Genomic DNA, 11,964 nt, shown 5'->3' on the forward strand with positions numbered 1-11,964 from the left:
CGACCGTTATGGTACTTTAGTCCTGGGGTCCATGTTAAAAATGCAGGTTCCCCTGTCAGTCCCTGAGATTCTAGTTCAGTATGAATCTTGTATTCCCAGATGATTTTATATTAGTGGCTGACAAAAATCCCCTTCTTCTAAGGTTTCTTACTTGCAAAATCAGCTTGGATTTTGATTCATTTCTTTGGGAAACAATTTCATGTTTTAGGAAAAAAAAAAAAAGCCTCCAAATAGAGACAGACTTAAGTCCATGGCTTAGAAGTACCTCAGCACCAAAAGCTCAAGTACTGAGTGGTCCCTGCCAAAGTTTTAGAAAGAGCCAAACAGACGTACAACCCACTTCACAATCAAACTTGATGGCTAATGTCAATCAGCTTTATACAATCTCTGCATGTTTAAATCTATTCTAATAAAATTAAATTTGAGGAGAAAGGACTCTCCACCACCCTCCTTTCAGTATCTAAAATGCATCCTTGAATCTCACCCATCTTTTCTAGGCACTGGCTCAGTTTAAATACTGTATGAAGAATTAGTGGGTGAATAAACAAATTAATTACACAGTAGTGCAATTTTTCTGTTTTCTGTCCTGTATCCTCCACTAGAGGTTAAGTTCCAGGAGAGATGGGGCCCTGTCTGTCCTATTCATCATTGTATCCCTAATGCTCAACAAAGTAAGTAGCATATGGTAATGATTCAAATATTTGTTGAATGAACAAGGGAAAAGTGAAAATGAAAATGAAACTACACAGATATTATGCAACCGGGAAACTGAATCCCTTCACCACCACCAATGCTCTGCACAAAGGAAACTTTTATTCCTCTCTCACATTCTATCCTTCCGTCAAGGCTCAGAATGTCTTGTTTGTACTGATCTCGTAGTGTATATTATCAAGGCTAGAGCGGGGAGGGAAGTTCTGTGCACAGAACAGGGACTTTGGGGAAAGGATCTGGGAATTTCAGAAGTAAAAGCTTCTCTGTGAAAGATCAGGCAATTGTCCCTGAACAATGAATGTACACAGGGCTGATTGCAAAAGTGACACTTAAGAAAAAAAATAAAAACTCTCTTAACAGTGTGGTGACAAATCCTCAAAATAAGAGCTTTGTTTATTTAGGGGCCTGGGAAACACTGAAAATATTGAGCTTTCAGCTAATGATGAACTGCAAATGCAAAGTATTGTGAATTACTCTACTGTCAATCTTAGGTTAATTTCATACTGCTGCAGTACTTGCTAAGTTAACTAGAGCAGTGGTTATTAATCTAGCTGCACATTAAAAATCTCTGAAATGCTTTCAGCAATCCTGGTAATCAGATCATACTTCACACCAATTAAAACCCACTATCCAGTCAGTGAGATTCAGACATTTGTATTTATTAAAGCTCCCAGATAACTCTAATGTGTAGCTGATAATGAGAATCACAGTTCTACAGGCAAAGGCCTAATTCAAATATCTTCCTAGATTAAATGAGAGTCAGCTATATATCCAGAGCAGACACAATTATTAGAATGAATGGCCCTTGGAAGGTTTACGTTGGCCTTGCTCTTAGCTATTTCAGATCCTTCCACCTTGTCAACAAGGCTTACTTTCTTTAGATGCTTCTTTCTATGTTTCAAAGCAAATTCAAATAGTTTCTTTACACTCTCTACGAGACAGTTTTCCATAAATACGTTCCTCTTGGTTACTTAAATGGTTCCTTTAATTTCACCTTCATTGTAGAATCTACTAGAAAATCTGGAGGAGGGATGGTTACATTTCTCATGCAGGAAAGACATACATTTATCTTTCTCCTTGTTTCAATACTATGAGCATACACGTATTACAAGAGCTTTCTGTGTTTCTCATCACAATGTCCTTTCCTCAAAGCATGGGACTAAACCTGGTTTCTTGCAGGGTGCTGATTCTTGGATTGCACTCCAGGATTACTGAATGAGTCTTTAGGGGTTGGACCTGGAAATTAGCAACATTGGCTAGGCATGGTGGCTCATGCCCGTAGTCCCAGCACTTTGGGAGGCTGAGGCAGGTGGATCACTTGAGGTCAGGAGTTTGAGACCAGCCTGGCCAACATGGTGAAACCCTGTCTTTACTAATAATACAAAAATGAGCCAGGCATGGTGGCGCACACCTGTAATCCCAGCTAGTCAGGAGGCTGAGGCAGGAGAATCACTTGAACCCAGGAGGCAGAGGTTGTAGTGATTGTGTCATTGCTCTCCAGCCTGGGTGACAGAGACAGACTCTGTCCCCCCACCCCAAAAAAAATAGGTATTAGCAACACTTACAAGCATTCCAGGTGGTAGGTGGTATTATATTTTCCTGAGTACATTCAAATGGGAGAACTACAAAATGTAAGCTTTCTCACCGTGAGCTGCCACCTTTGTTATAGCCTCCAGGAGTCTAGGAGCAGTACCTGTTTCTATGTTTTATACTGATGTAGTGTTTTCTTATCAGAAGATTGGCCTTTCCTTGCTGTTTATTATTTTTGTTAAGATTTTAATTTATCAACCTCTGTGACGATTAATTTTATATGTCAACTTGACTGGTCAGGGATGCCCAGATTAAGCACTTCTGGGTGTGTCCACGGAGGTGTTTCCTGATAAGATTAGCATTTGAATAGGTGAACCCCATGAAGTGCACTGCCCTCTCCTATGTGGCTATGCATCAACCAATCCACTGAAGACCTAAATAGAACAAGAATTGGAGGAAGGAGGAATTTTCTCCTTTTTTTTCCTCCCGGCCTCACTGCTTGATGGGATATTTTATCTCATCCTCTCCAGGCCTCAGACTGGTATTTACATCATTGGCTTTCCTGGTTCTCAGTCCTTCAGCCTTGGGTGAATTACGGCACCCTTGGCTTTCCTGGTTCTTCAGCTTGCAGATTGAGATCATGGTAATTCTCAGCCTCCTTAATCACATGAGCCAATTCCTCATACTCAGTATCTCCCTCTCTCACTCTTGCTGTTTTATATATGTGTGTGTGCATATGTGTGTGTGTGTGTGTATATATATATAGATGAATTAGATATAGATGATATGGATATCAATATAGATATATAGATGTATCTTCCTACTGGTTCTGCTTCTCTGGAGAACCGTGACTAATACAAGCCCTAAATTATGTGCCACACAGGCAGTTTTCACAGAGAAAGATAGACTGGCACTGTGTGTTAGGTAGATAGATCAAAATTGACCAGTGATGAATGTTAAGATGGAAAAAATAAAATTAGAAAACCTGGAAAATAATAGATAGTAACCTATTAGTGGTTGGTTCCATGGAGTAAGGGCCAGAAACAAAAAATAAAGTCATCTGAGTTAGGATGGAGGAAATTGGTAGAGCCTGGGAGGAAATGTTAGTATTAGACCAGGGCAAAGGAAATGAAAGCAAGCTGGAGAAAATCTCTTTTAATTGTGTAACTTGTTGCACGTTCTGCAAAGCTATGTGCAAAATTAATTATACTATTAAAAATAAAAGTTCAGAAACACATAGCTAAAGGCAAAAAAAAAAAAAACCTTCTAAAAAATCCAAATAAAAACAAGTACATCCTGTGTATTAAGTAAAACAGCATGACTGCCATGACTTTTATGACTGTTAGAATTTTGAAATTATTGTGTGTAAATGTTTTAAATCATGTAAATGTGCTTTGTGGTCTGGGGTTAAAAATAAAGTTAGTAGTAAACTTTAAAATGAAGTGAAACACATGCTAAACAGAAAACAGTGGCTACAAAAAAGACATAAACATAACCATGGGAACTATGACAAAGGAATGTGGAAACATATTTGAAAGAAAAATTTATTAGCAAGTAAAAATAAAGAAATTTCCTTTTGTATATCGGAGACTGAAATACATTTTTGTTGAGTCTTAGAGTGTTAACGCAAATGGTCTTTTATGTTTTTAAAAGTTAAAATAAAAAAGGAAATAAATAAGCTAAGGTATGATACAAATAAGTTCGCAAAAAGAAAACTGTCACAACCTAACAGCCTCTGCTTAAAAAGTCTCAGAAGCTTGTGAGGCTAATAGTCAAGAATAAAACCTTAGTAATTAAATTGATTAAACTTTCTGCAACTCAAAAAGGCTGAAGGTCTTTTCAACTCTAAAAGGTAAAGTCAGTGTTCAGGGACCCTTGGCTGCTCACAACTATTAAAACAAATAATGAATTATTAATGAAAGCTAACTACACATTTGTTAAAAACAGTTAATGAATTATCAATGAAAGCTAAATATCTTCCAGAAAGAGAGGAAAGACTAACTCATGAGAGCTAGTCTGCTGAACAAATGAAAAGTGGTCATTTAGAGAAGTGTATTGCTCAAGTGATTTTGAAATAGTCCCAAGTCCAAATGCAACTTTGAAGAGTCTATGGATCTGGACAAAATAGAAAAGCAGAATGACAAGAACAAGTTCAAGCAATAGATGTTACAAATTAGAAATGCATCTTTAGGATCGAAAAACAAATCCACTTTGCACATGCATTTATAACGTAGGACAAAGTTTTTCACAAGTTTACATGCTTCCTTCCCCCATATATACTAAGGAGAAATTATTAGTATTTAATATGTATTGAAAGTGTTCAAAATCAATATCAGAAATGCTCAGAAAATGCTGGAAAGATAACAAGAAACTCACAACAGAAGCTTCTCTGGAGAGAAGAACTATAGTATGTGACTGCAGGCAGGAAACAAGACCAAGGCCTATTCTCTCTGAAATGCATCTGCCTGTCCACATGAGCTGAGACCTCACTGACCTCTACCTTTTCTTAATTTTGAGAGCAGTGTTAGTCTGAAGAACACTGCATTTGTTATGCATGGCTGCATAACAAATTGCCACAAACCTAGAGCTTGAAACAATATAAACATTTGTTACCTCATACAATTTTTGAGGGCTGGTAATTCCTGCTCAGAGTACAAGAGGTTGCCATCAAGATGTTGGCTGAGGCTAAGGCTTTCTAAAGGTTACCTGTCTGCAGGATCCTTTTCCAAGTTCACTCCTGTGGCTATTGGCTGTAGTTCTCAGTTCCTCACCCGCTGTTGACCAGAGGTTTTAGTTTTTCACCTGTGAGCTTCTCTATAGTGTGGCTGACAACACAGTATCTGACTTATATTCTAAGGGGAAAAAGAGAATGAGGGACCAAGACGGAGGCCACATATTCTTCTGTAACCTAATTTCTGAAGTGATTCACCATCACCCCGTCATGTCCTACCAGTCACGTAGACCAACAGTGGTACAATTTGAAGGGGATAACACAGGATATGAATACCAGGAGGTGGGATTATTGGGGGCCATGTTGGAAGGTGCCTCCCACAAATACTGTGTGGCACTTAGAACTCTTTGCTAGTCTTCCCCGTTTGGTTCTGAAAAATGCTTTTTAAATTCTGTAACAATGGCAAAGGTCAAAAATTCTGTTTAAACAAAGTAAGTTATTTTGGATACTAAATTTACAATAAACAAAGGTTGGATGACTATACGCCTCATAACTTAAAACAAAACCAAGAAGACATTGAAGGAGTTAAATGGCTTCTCATTTTTAAAGCACTTTTATCTTTTTCAAGGCACTTTAAAATTGTCATTTTATCCACTCAACAATCCAATAAATTGACACTTAGTGCTAATTGTTTCATCCTTCATGGTTCCCATGACCCAGACACCTTACAAACTATCATTGTTGTTTAGACCATTGCTCTTGTCTATTTATATGACTCAAGAGATCATCTTATTCCTCTTATCCACATAAACTCAAAACCTCTTCTATTTTATTCTTATTCATGTTTCTCCTCTGAATAATTTTAAATATTTACTTTTGTTTATTTTTCTTTTCCTTCTCAGATGATTTTGAACTTGAAATAAATTGAGGCCAACACTTTGTGTTGTTGATGAGCAAAGAAAAGGTCCTCCAGAGAAATTAAGTAAACTGCCTGAAATCACAAATAGTAGAGTCCAAAATGTTGCATCTATCATGTGGCTTCCTATTGATAAAATAATGATCCAATCTGAGTCTATATTTATCCAACAAGGCTTTATTAATTCTCTTAGAGCCACCAAGCAGTCTGTTAAAAGAATACGATACAAATTAAGATGAATTATGAAACCACCTTTGCAAAAATTAAAATACTGAGAAAATAATGGCAGTCAAAGAGATTTGATTTAAACAACTCCTGATCTTTCCTTTAGTCTTCAGACTGGCCTTAATTATACCTGGGCTTGGGTCAAGCTCTGGGAGACATTTAGTTTATAGTTTAAATGATAATAGCCCTTGCCCAAAACTCAACTGCCTTTGTAAAGTTAATGAGAGACCACCAGGCTAGGAGGATAAGAGAAGCCTGAATTTTACTAAGGTGTAGACATAAATTATTGCCAGCCATTATTTGGGAGGTCACAAGCTACGCAACTTCCCCAATTACTCCTGCAGATAACAATTGCAGAATCTGAGATTGGTCTTTTGAGGTGTCTTTTCAGGTTGTTTTGTATGTTGACTACCGATGGCTCCACCTGGACCTGCCAACCATGGCTCCATTTGGACCCGTCTACTGCTTCTTTGGCCCCACCCAGAAGTGACTCAGTGCACATAAGGACCGTTTCCCACAGCCCTATGATTGTACCCCCAACCAATCAGCAGTAAGCACCCATTGCCAAGCCACCCCCCGCTTCCCCCAAACTATCCTTGAAAATCCCTATCCTCTGAATTTTCAGGGAAGCTGATTTGAGTAATAATAGAACCCCAGTCTCTTATTTAGCCATGTATGTGTAAAACACTTTATTGCATTTCCCCTGCCTTGATAATTTGGCTCTATCTGGGATAGAGAGAAGAAGAACCCACTGGGCAGTTGCAATTACCTTATCAAAAATACTACTACTATCTAATATTGACTGAATGACCATCCTTTACCAGGTAGTTTATTACATGCATTAGCTAATTTAACTTTCACAAGAATGTTATCAGATGAATAATTTTATTATCTCATTTTTCAGGTGAAGAAACTGAGGCGCAGAAGAAGTGTCTCTTGTCCAAACTCATGCAGCTGCTAGGAGGTATCTGTAGGACCTGAACTTTCCACCCATGTGTCTTCCACCAATATCCACATTAAAAGGATGAAGCATCCTACCAAAAGGATTAAATAAACCCAAAGTGGATCTTTTGGAGGCATACATATTGTCTCCAGTGTGGAATGAGAGGTAAAGGAAATGTTTACAGTATAACACAGATAATTACCTTGTTTGGGTGATGGAGATTGTGGAGGAAAAGGAATTCATGGATGAGAGGCAACATATTTTCTTTCACAAAAAAACAATTGAAAGAGATCAGGATGGAGAGAAGATAGCAGCTGTGTCTCAGATGAGAGTGGCCTTTCTATAAAAGGGTTATTAATGAAATCACTTAGGCTGGGTTCTGGCTGAAGGAGTAAAAATTCCCCCTACCTCCACCCTAAACACCATGTTGTTTTTTGTTTGTTTGTTTTTTTAATGCCCCTGAGTTTTATAAGGTGTGCACGCACACAATGAGAATGGGAGATTTTTTAGGGAGAATTGATTTATATGTACAATTTGCAATGATAATGATACACCATCACTTCTGCAGTATAAATATAAATATGCCTGCGTGTATTATAGACTACATAAATTACCTTTTCCTATCGTCTTATGCTGACTCAAATGTAAGCTCATGAGGGAAGCTGGAATGTAAGCTCATGACTTATCCATATATTTGACTAACCACTGTATTTACAACTCCTCAAGAAGGGTTGAGCACATATATGTGTTCAATAATGTTTTAAGTAATGACTTTATAATTGGATTCTAAGAAGGGGTTGGCTGTGATTCTGCTTGACTCGAACAGCAGATAATTCTGGCTGTGCTGAGAAATGATGACTGGGCTGGCACAAGTAAGCTGGTGATCAGCTTTTACTTTCCTCATTGGAAAGGTACATCTCATCATAGTAATTTAGATTGATTTATGTGCTTTGTGCTTTTCAGAAGACATTACTAGCCTTTTGTCTCAGTTGACTTGGCAACAACTGTATAAGAACAGTATTATTTTACTCACTGGGTGGATAAATAAACTAAGGCATAGTGGGCTTGAGTGATTAGCCTAAACTCATAGAACTGGTAAATCGCAGAACTTGGATAAAAAACAGGGCTTCTAACCCCTGCTTTTTCCACAACCCACTGTAGTGATGTAATTTAATGAAATAATAGAATACCACCACCAGAAAAAGCACAAACAAGAATTTCTCGGATCTTTATAGCCATGTTGTTGGATTAGAACCAGAAGAATAAAGCACTAGGACACATTTGCTCTTCAGAATTAAGCACAGTTAAAAAAAAGAGGGTAAAGAAAAAACCACCAAGATTAAACTAAAGAAGACATTTGCTAATTCAAACCTTGGCATGAATGGTGGGGGACTGAATAAAAAAACCTTGCAAAATATGATGAGAACTCTCAGGAAGTAACTCATAAACACATAAAACTAATCTGCAAATGAAAAAGTTATGAGTAGCTATGCCCGTGTCTCAGCATTAGACCTTTCTGTAAATAATTAAAAAGTCTTGTGTGTGAAACTATCAGCCAAATTGTGTGTGGAGTAAGGGAAAAGGAAGAGACAAAACAAATAGACTCTTCAAGGGAGATAAAACAGGAGAAGATTGAAGTAACAGCTTTTAAAAACATATACCCTAGATAATCCTGTTTTCCCCGAATGAAGCCCCTTCACCCTCTAACTTTGAAGGAATTCTTCTCAGTAAGCACTTTGGGAAATGAATTATTCTGACTGCAACTTCCTAAGAGAGGTGACGTCACGTGGTTGACAAAAATACTGTCTGACTTCCACTGAGACCAACGGGAAGTTGCTGGAAGCACATACTGCATTTTTCTGTAGCTCTCCAACCTGGATGAGAAATAATTATTTTCAATTTATATTCATGAAGGAACCTTTCAGGGAAAACCAACCATAGCATTGCAACATATTATTCTATTGCATTTGCCACGCTCCATCTACTCTTGCATGTATTCATTAATTTGACAAATACTTATTGAGTGCCTCTTATGTAGACAATTAGGAATTAATGAACACAACAAACACATGTTCTCATTAAGTGGATGGAGATGGACATCTATAGAGCAAAATTTGGTAATAATATAAGCCACTTTTTTGCATGTGTTTATCTTTATTAGAATTGTCTCTGTCTGACTCAATGTTTTGGTGCTTCTCAAACATTGCTGTGCTTCCTGTCCCTCTCATCACTATCAAACCAGCAGGTTCCTTCTTCTTCACTCCCATATATGGCCTGATCTGATCTTTGAAATCTAGTGGAAGTTTGTTGCATATGCCACTCAATTTGCACTCCTAGGGCTAGTATTGGTCTGAAATTTAGCCAGTGATGAATTTGAGCCACAACTCTACACTATAAAGGGACTCCTTTTCTTAAGCGGAATCTACACTCATGATTAGGTGATGTTCTCATTGTGTGCAATTCTATATGGGATCAAGTACTCAGCATCTTTTTTTTTTTTTTTAATGGGGTAAATTCTAAAAGAACAAGACTAAGACTTGCACACGTTGACATCTAAGAAGTAGAATTCCAGGTAGGAATAGAGGTGGCTCACTGCTTCTCTTCTTATAAGAATTATAAATACTTGATTTATTTTATCTTATTTTAAAAACAAAAAATAATTGTTTTAATTCATAGCAAACTATTTCAGACAAACAAAAGGAATAAAGATTTACCTGGTATAATGAATACCTCCCAACTAACTTAAAAAGTATTATTAATCCACTTTCCTTATATAATTATACAAAATTTATCTTTAAAAAAATTGATGGGTATGTATGTCATTTCCAATTTTTTAGCTATTACAATCTCATAATAAAGATTATAGTTCATTTTTCACTCAGCAGATGTGAAACATCTCTAGCTTGCCTCTGTCTTGCTAAAAATTACAACTTTCTGAACTTTGTACACCAGTCTAGCCACTGGCTCTCCTTCTCACTTACAGGCAGCTCCTTTAATAGACTACAATTGTTGTCTACATTTTCTTATCATCCATTAGCTTCTCAATCCTCTCGTAGTAGGTTTGCACAATCAATACTCCACAAAAGCTATTTTCAATGACTTACTTGCCAATACAAAAAGACATATTATTTGACATTATCATGCTTGATCACTTTTAGACTTTCAGGTGTTATATCATTAACTTCCTTCATGCCATAAGAGTGTTTTTCCTTGACCCGGCCTTATTTTAATTCTGTTCTACCTAATTTTTCTATATCCATCTCCTTTACTAGCTTGTCTCCCTCGACACAGCTTTTTCATTTGAGATGACAATTAAGTGGTTCAAATATATGGCACAACTGATCTTCATCTCTCTCCCTTTCCCCTACAACTGATCCAGAGGCTAGATATAGGATGAGAATTCTTCACAATAAAATGATCTGGGCAGCTATCACCAATTGACAAAAGATGCACCAAATATTGTTCTTCCCCAGAACTTTGTCCTTTGCCAATCTTCACTTCTCACACCCTCATCTATATACTTTTCATCATGCTTTCATGCCCAGGAAGAGAGATCTTCCCCAAGAAATACATGGAGGAGTTACAATTTCTGTTGTCATGATAATGGATGAGATCATTAAGGGAAGGAAGACTAGAGAGAAGACAATGCTATTGTTTTTGAGAACCCACTACAAATGCAAGACCAGACAGAGAATCCAAATGTTATCTTTGAAACCTTATAGAAAATTCATCCATCTGGATATCTGAAAAAAAAATCACCATGTGTGCTACATTGGATACCTATGGAACTGCTTCTTAGCAACACCTAAGAAATGTCCCCTCCCCTCCCCTCATCCTCATCCTAATTGCGATGATCAAAGCTAAGATCATACATCATGACCCTTACCTTTCTCATTACAATTGAATGGTTCAGAGATGGGCACTTGACCCAAGATGAGCTAAGTAGGTAATAAGTTTCTTACTCAGTGTTTGCTGAGTGAAGGAATTTTTGATTGACTACCTACCTTTTGTCAGTGAGTAAAGGAAAAACTGAACTCACTAGTAAGAATGGACATAAGGTGACCTCTATGATTCTCCATTCTATGAATTCTTCTTTCAACATTGTAAAAAGTGTCATAATATTTGACTCACTCAAATTTGTCTGTCAGAATACCTCAGTGTTTATTTGGGTGGCTTTAATGCATCCAGACCCACCCAGTCAGCATTCTATTGTTAGGTCCCTGAGGTCAATTTTTAGATCCAGGACAACTCCTAGGGATTTATTTTCCTCTCTGAAATCTCATCTCAGAGACAGCCTGATTTCCTACTGTCCTTAATACTGATTTGAGCCATTCTATCCTTTGGGATTCTTATCCCCACTCTAATCTGGAATATTGGGTATAGACACACTTATCAGAACTCCTCATTTCCTTTCTCCCTTGAAGAAAAGTACAACATATTCAGGCAAAAATAATTCCATGAAACCAATGCTTTAAGGGATTACTGCTTGTCATGATTTGCTCTTTGTATTAGTAACAGAAGCAGGTCAAATCACTTATAGTGATACCTGGAGGAATTCTTCAACTCAAAACAGTTGAATACAACAAAAATAAAGCTCTATATTTTCTATCTTTATATTTAATTTATGCTGAATAACTATATTCTTCAAAGAACCAGTGTCATTTGATATTAGTTTCTATTTCCCTCTCGTATAAGAAAATGGTTTAAAAAACAATTATTATGAAAATTGTCTCGTAATTTTTGGATTCAGTTTTTCCTCCAAGTCTTATTGATCTTTTGGGTTCCCAATATTCTCTTACCAGCAGTCTGAACCAGCATGTTGTTCCTTATTTCAGGCCTTTGTAATCACTTGCAAAATGTTCTTAGGTTTTTGCTCTGCACTAATTCAAAAGTATATTCTTTTTATCAAGAGTACAGCTTATGTTTCCTCCTGAGGCCTTTGGGCAGAACTAGAAGCTGAGCTGTTTG

At 37.2% G+C, this 11,964-nt stretch overlaps 1 long non-coding RNA gene across 1 annotated transcript in view; it reads left to right on the forward strand.

The window, feature by feature from the left end:
• The window catches only part of LOC106998707 (uncharacterized), a 73,191-nt gene that overhangs the window by 59,865 nt on the left and 1,362 nt on the right, over positions 1–11,964 (forward strand). The window contains exon 2 of the long non-coding RNA XR_001445242.3: positions 6,958–7,161. This is a non-coding gene — a long non-coding RNA (uncharacterized LOC106998707). The remainder of the gene's footprint in view (positions 1–6,957; positions 7,162–11,964) is intronic.

This window comes from Macaca mulatta, chromosome 6 (assembly GCF_049350105.2).
Source record: "Macaca mulatta isolate MMU2019108-1 chromosome 6, T2T-MMU8v2.0, whole genome shotgun sequence".
Lineage (NCBI taxonomy): Eukaryota > Metazoa > Chordata > Mammalia > Primates > Cercopithecidae > Macaca > Macaca mulatta.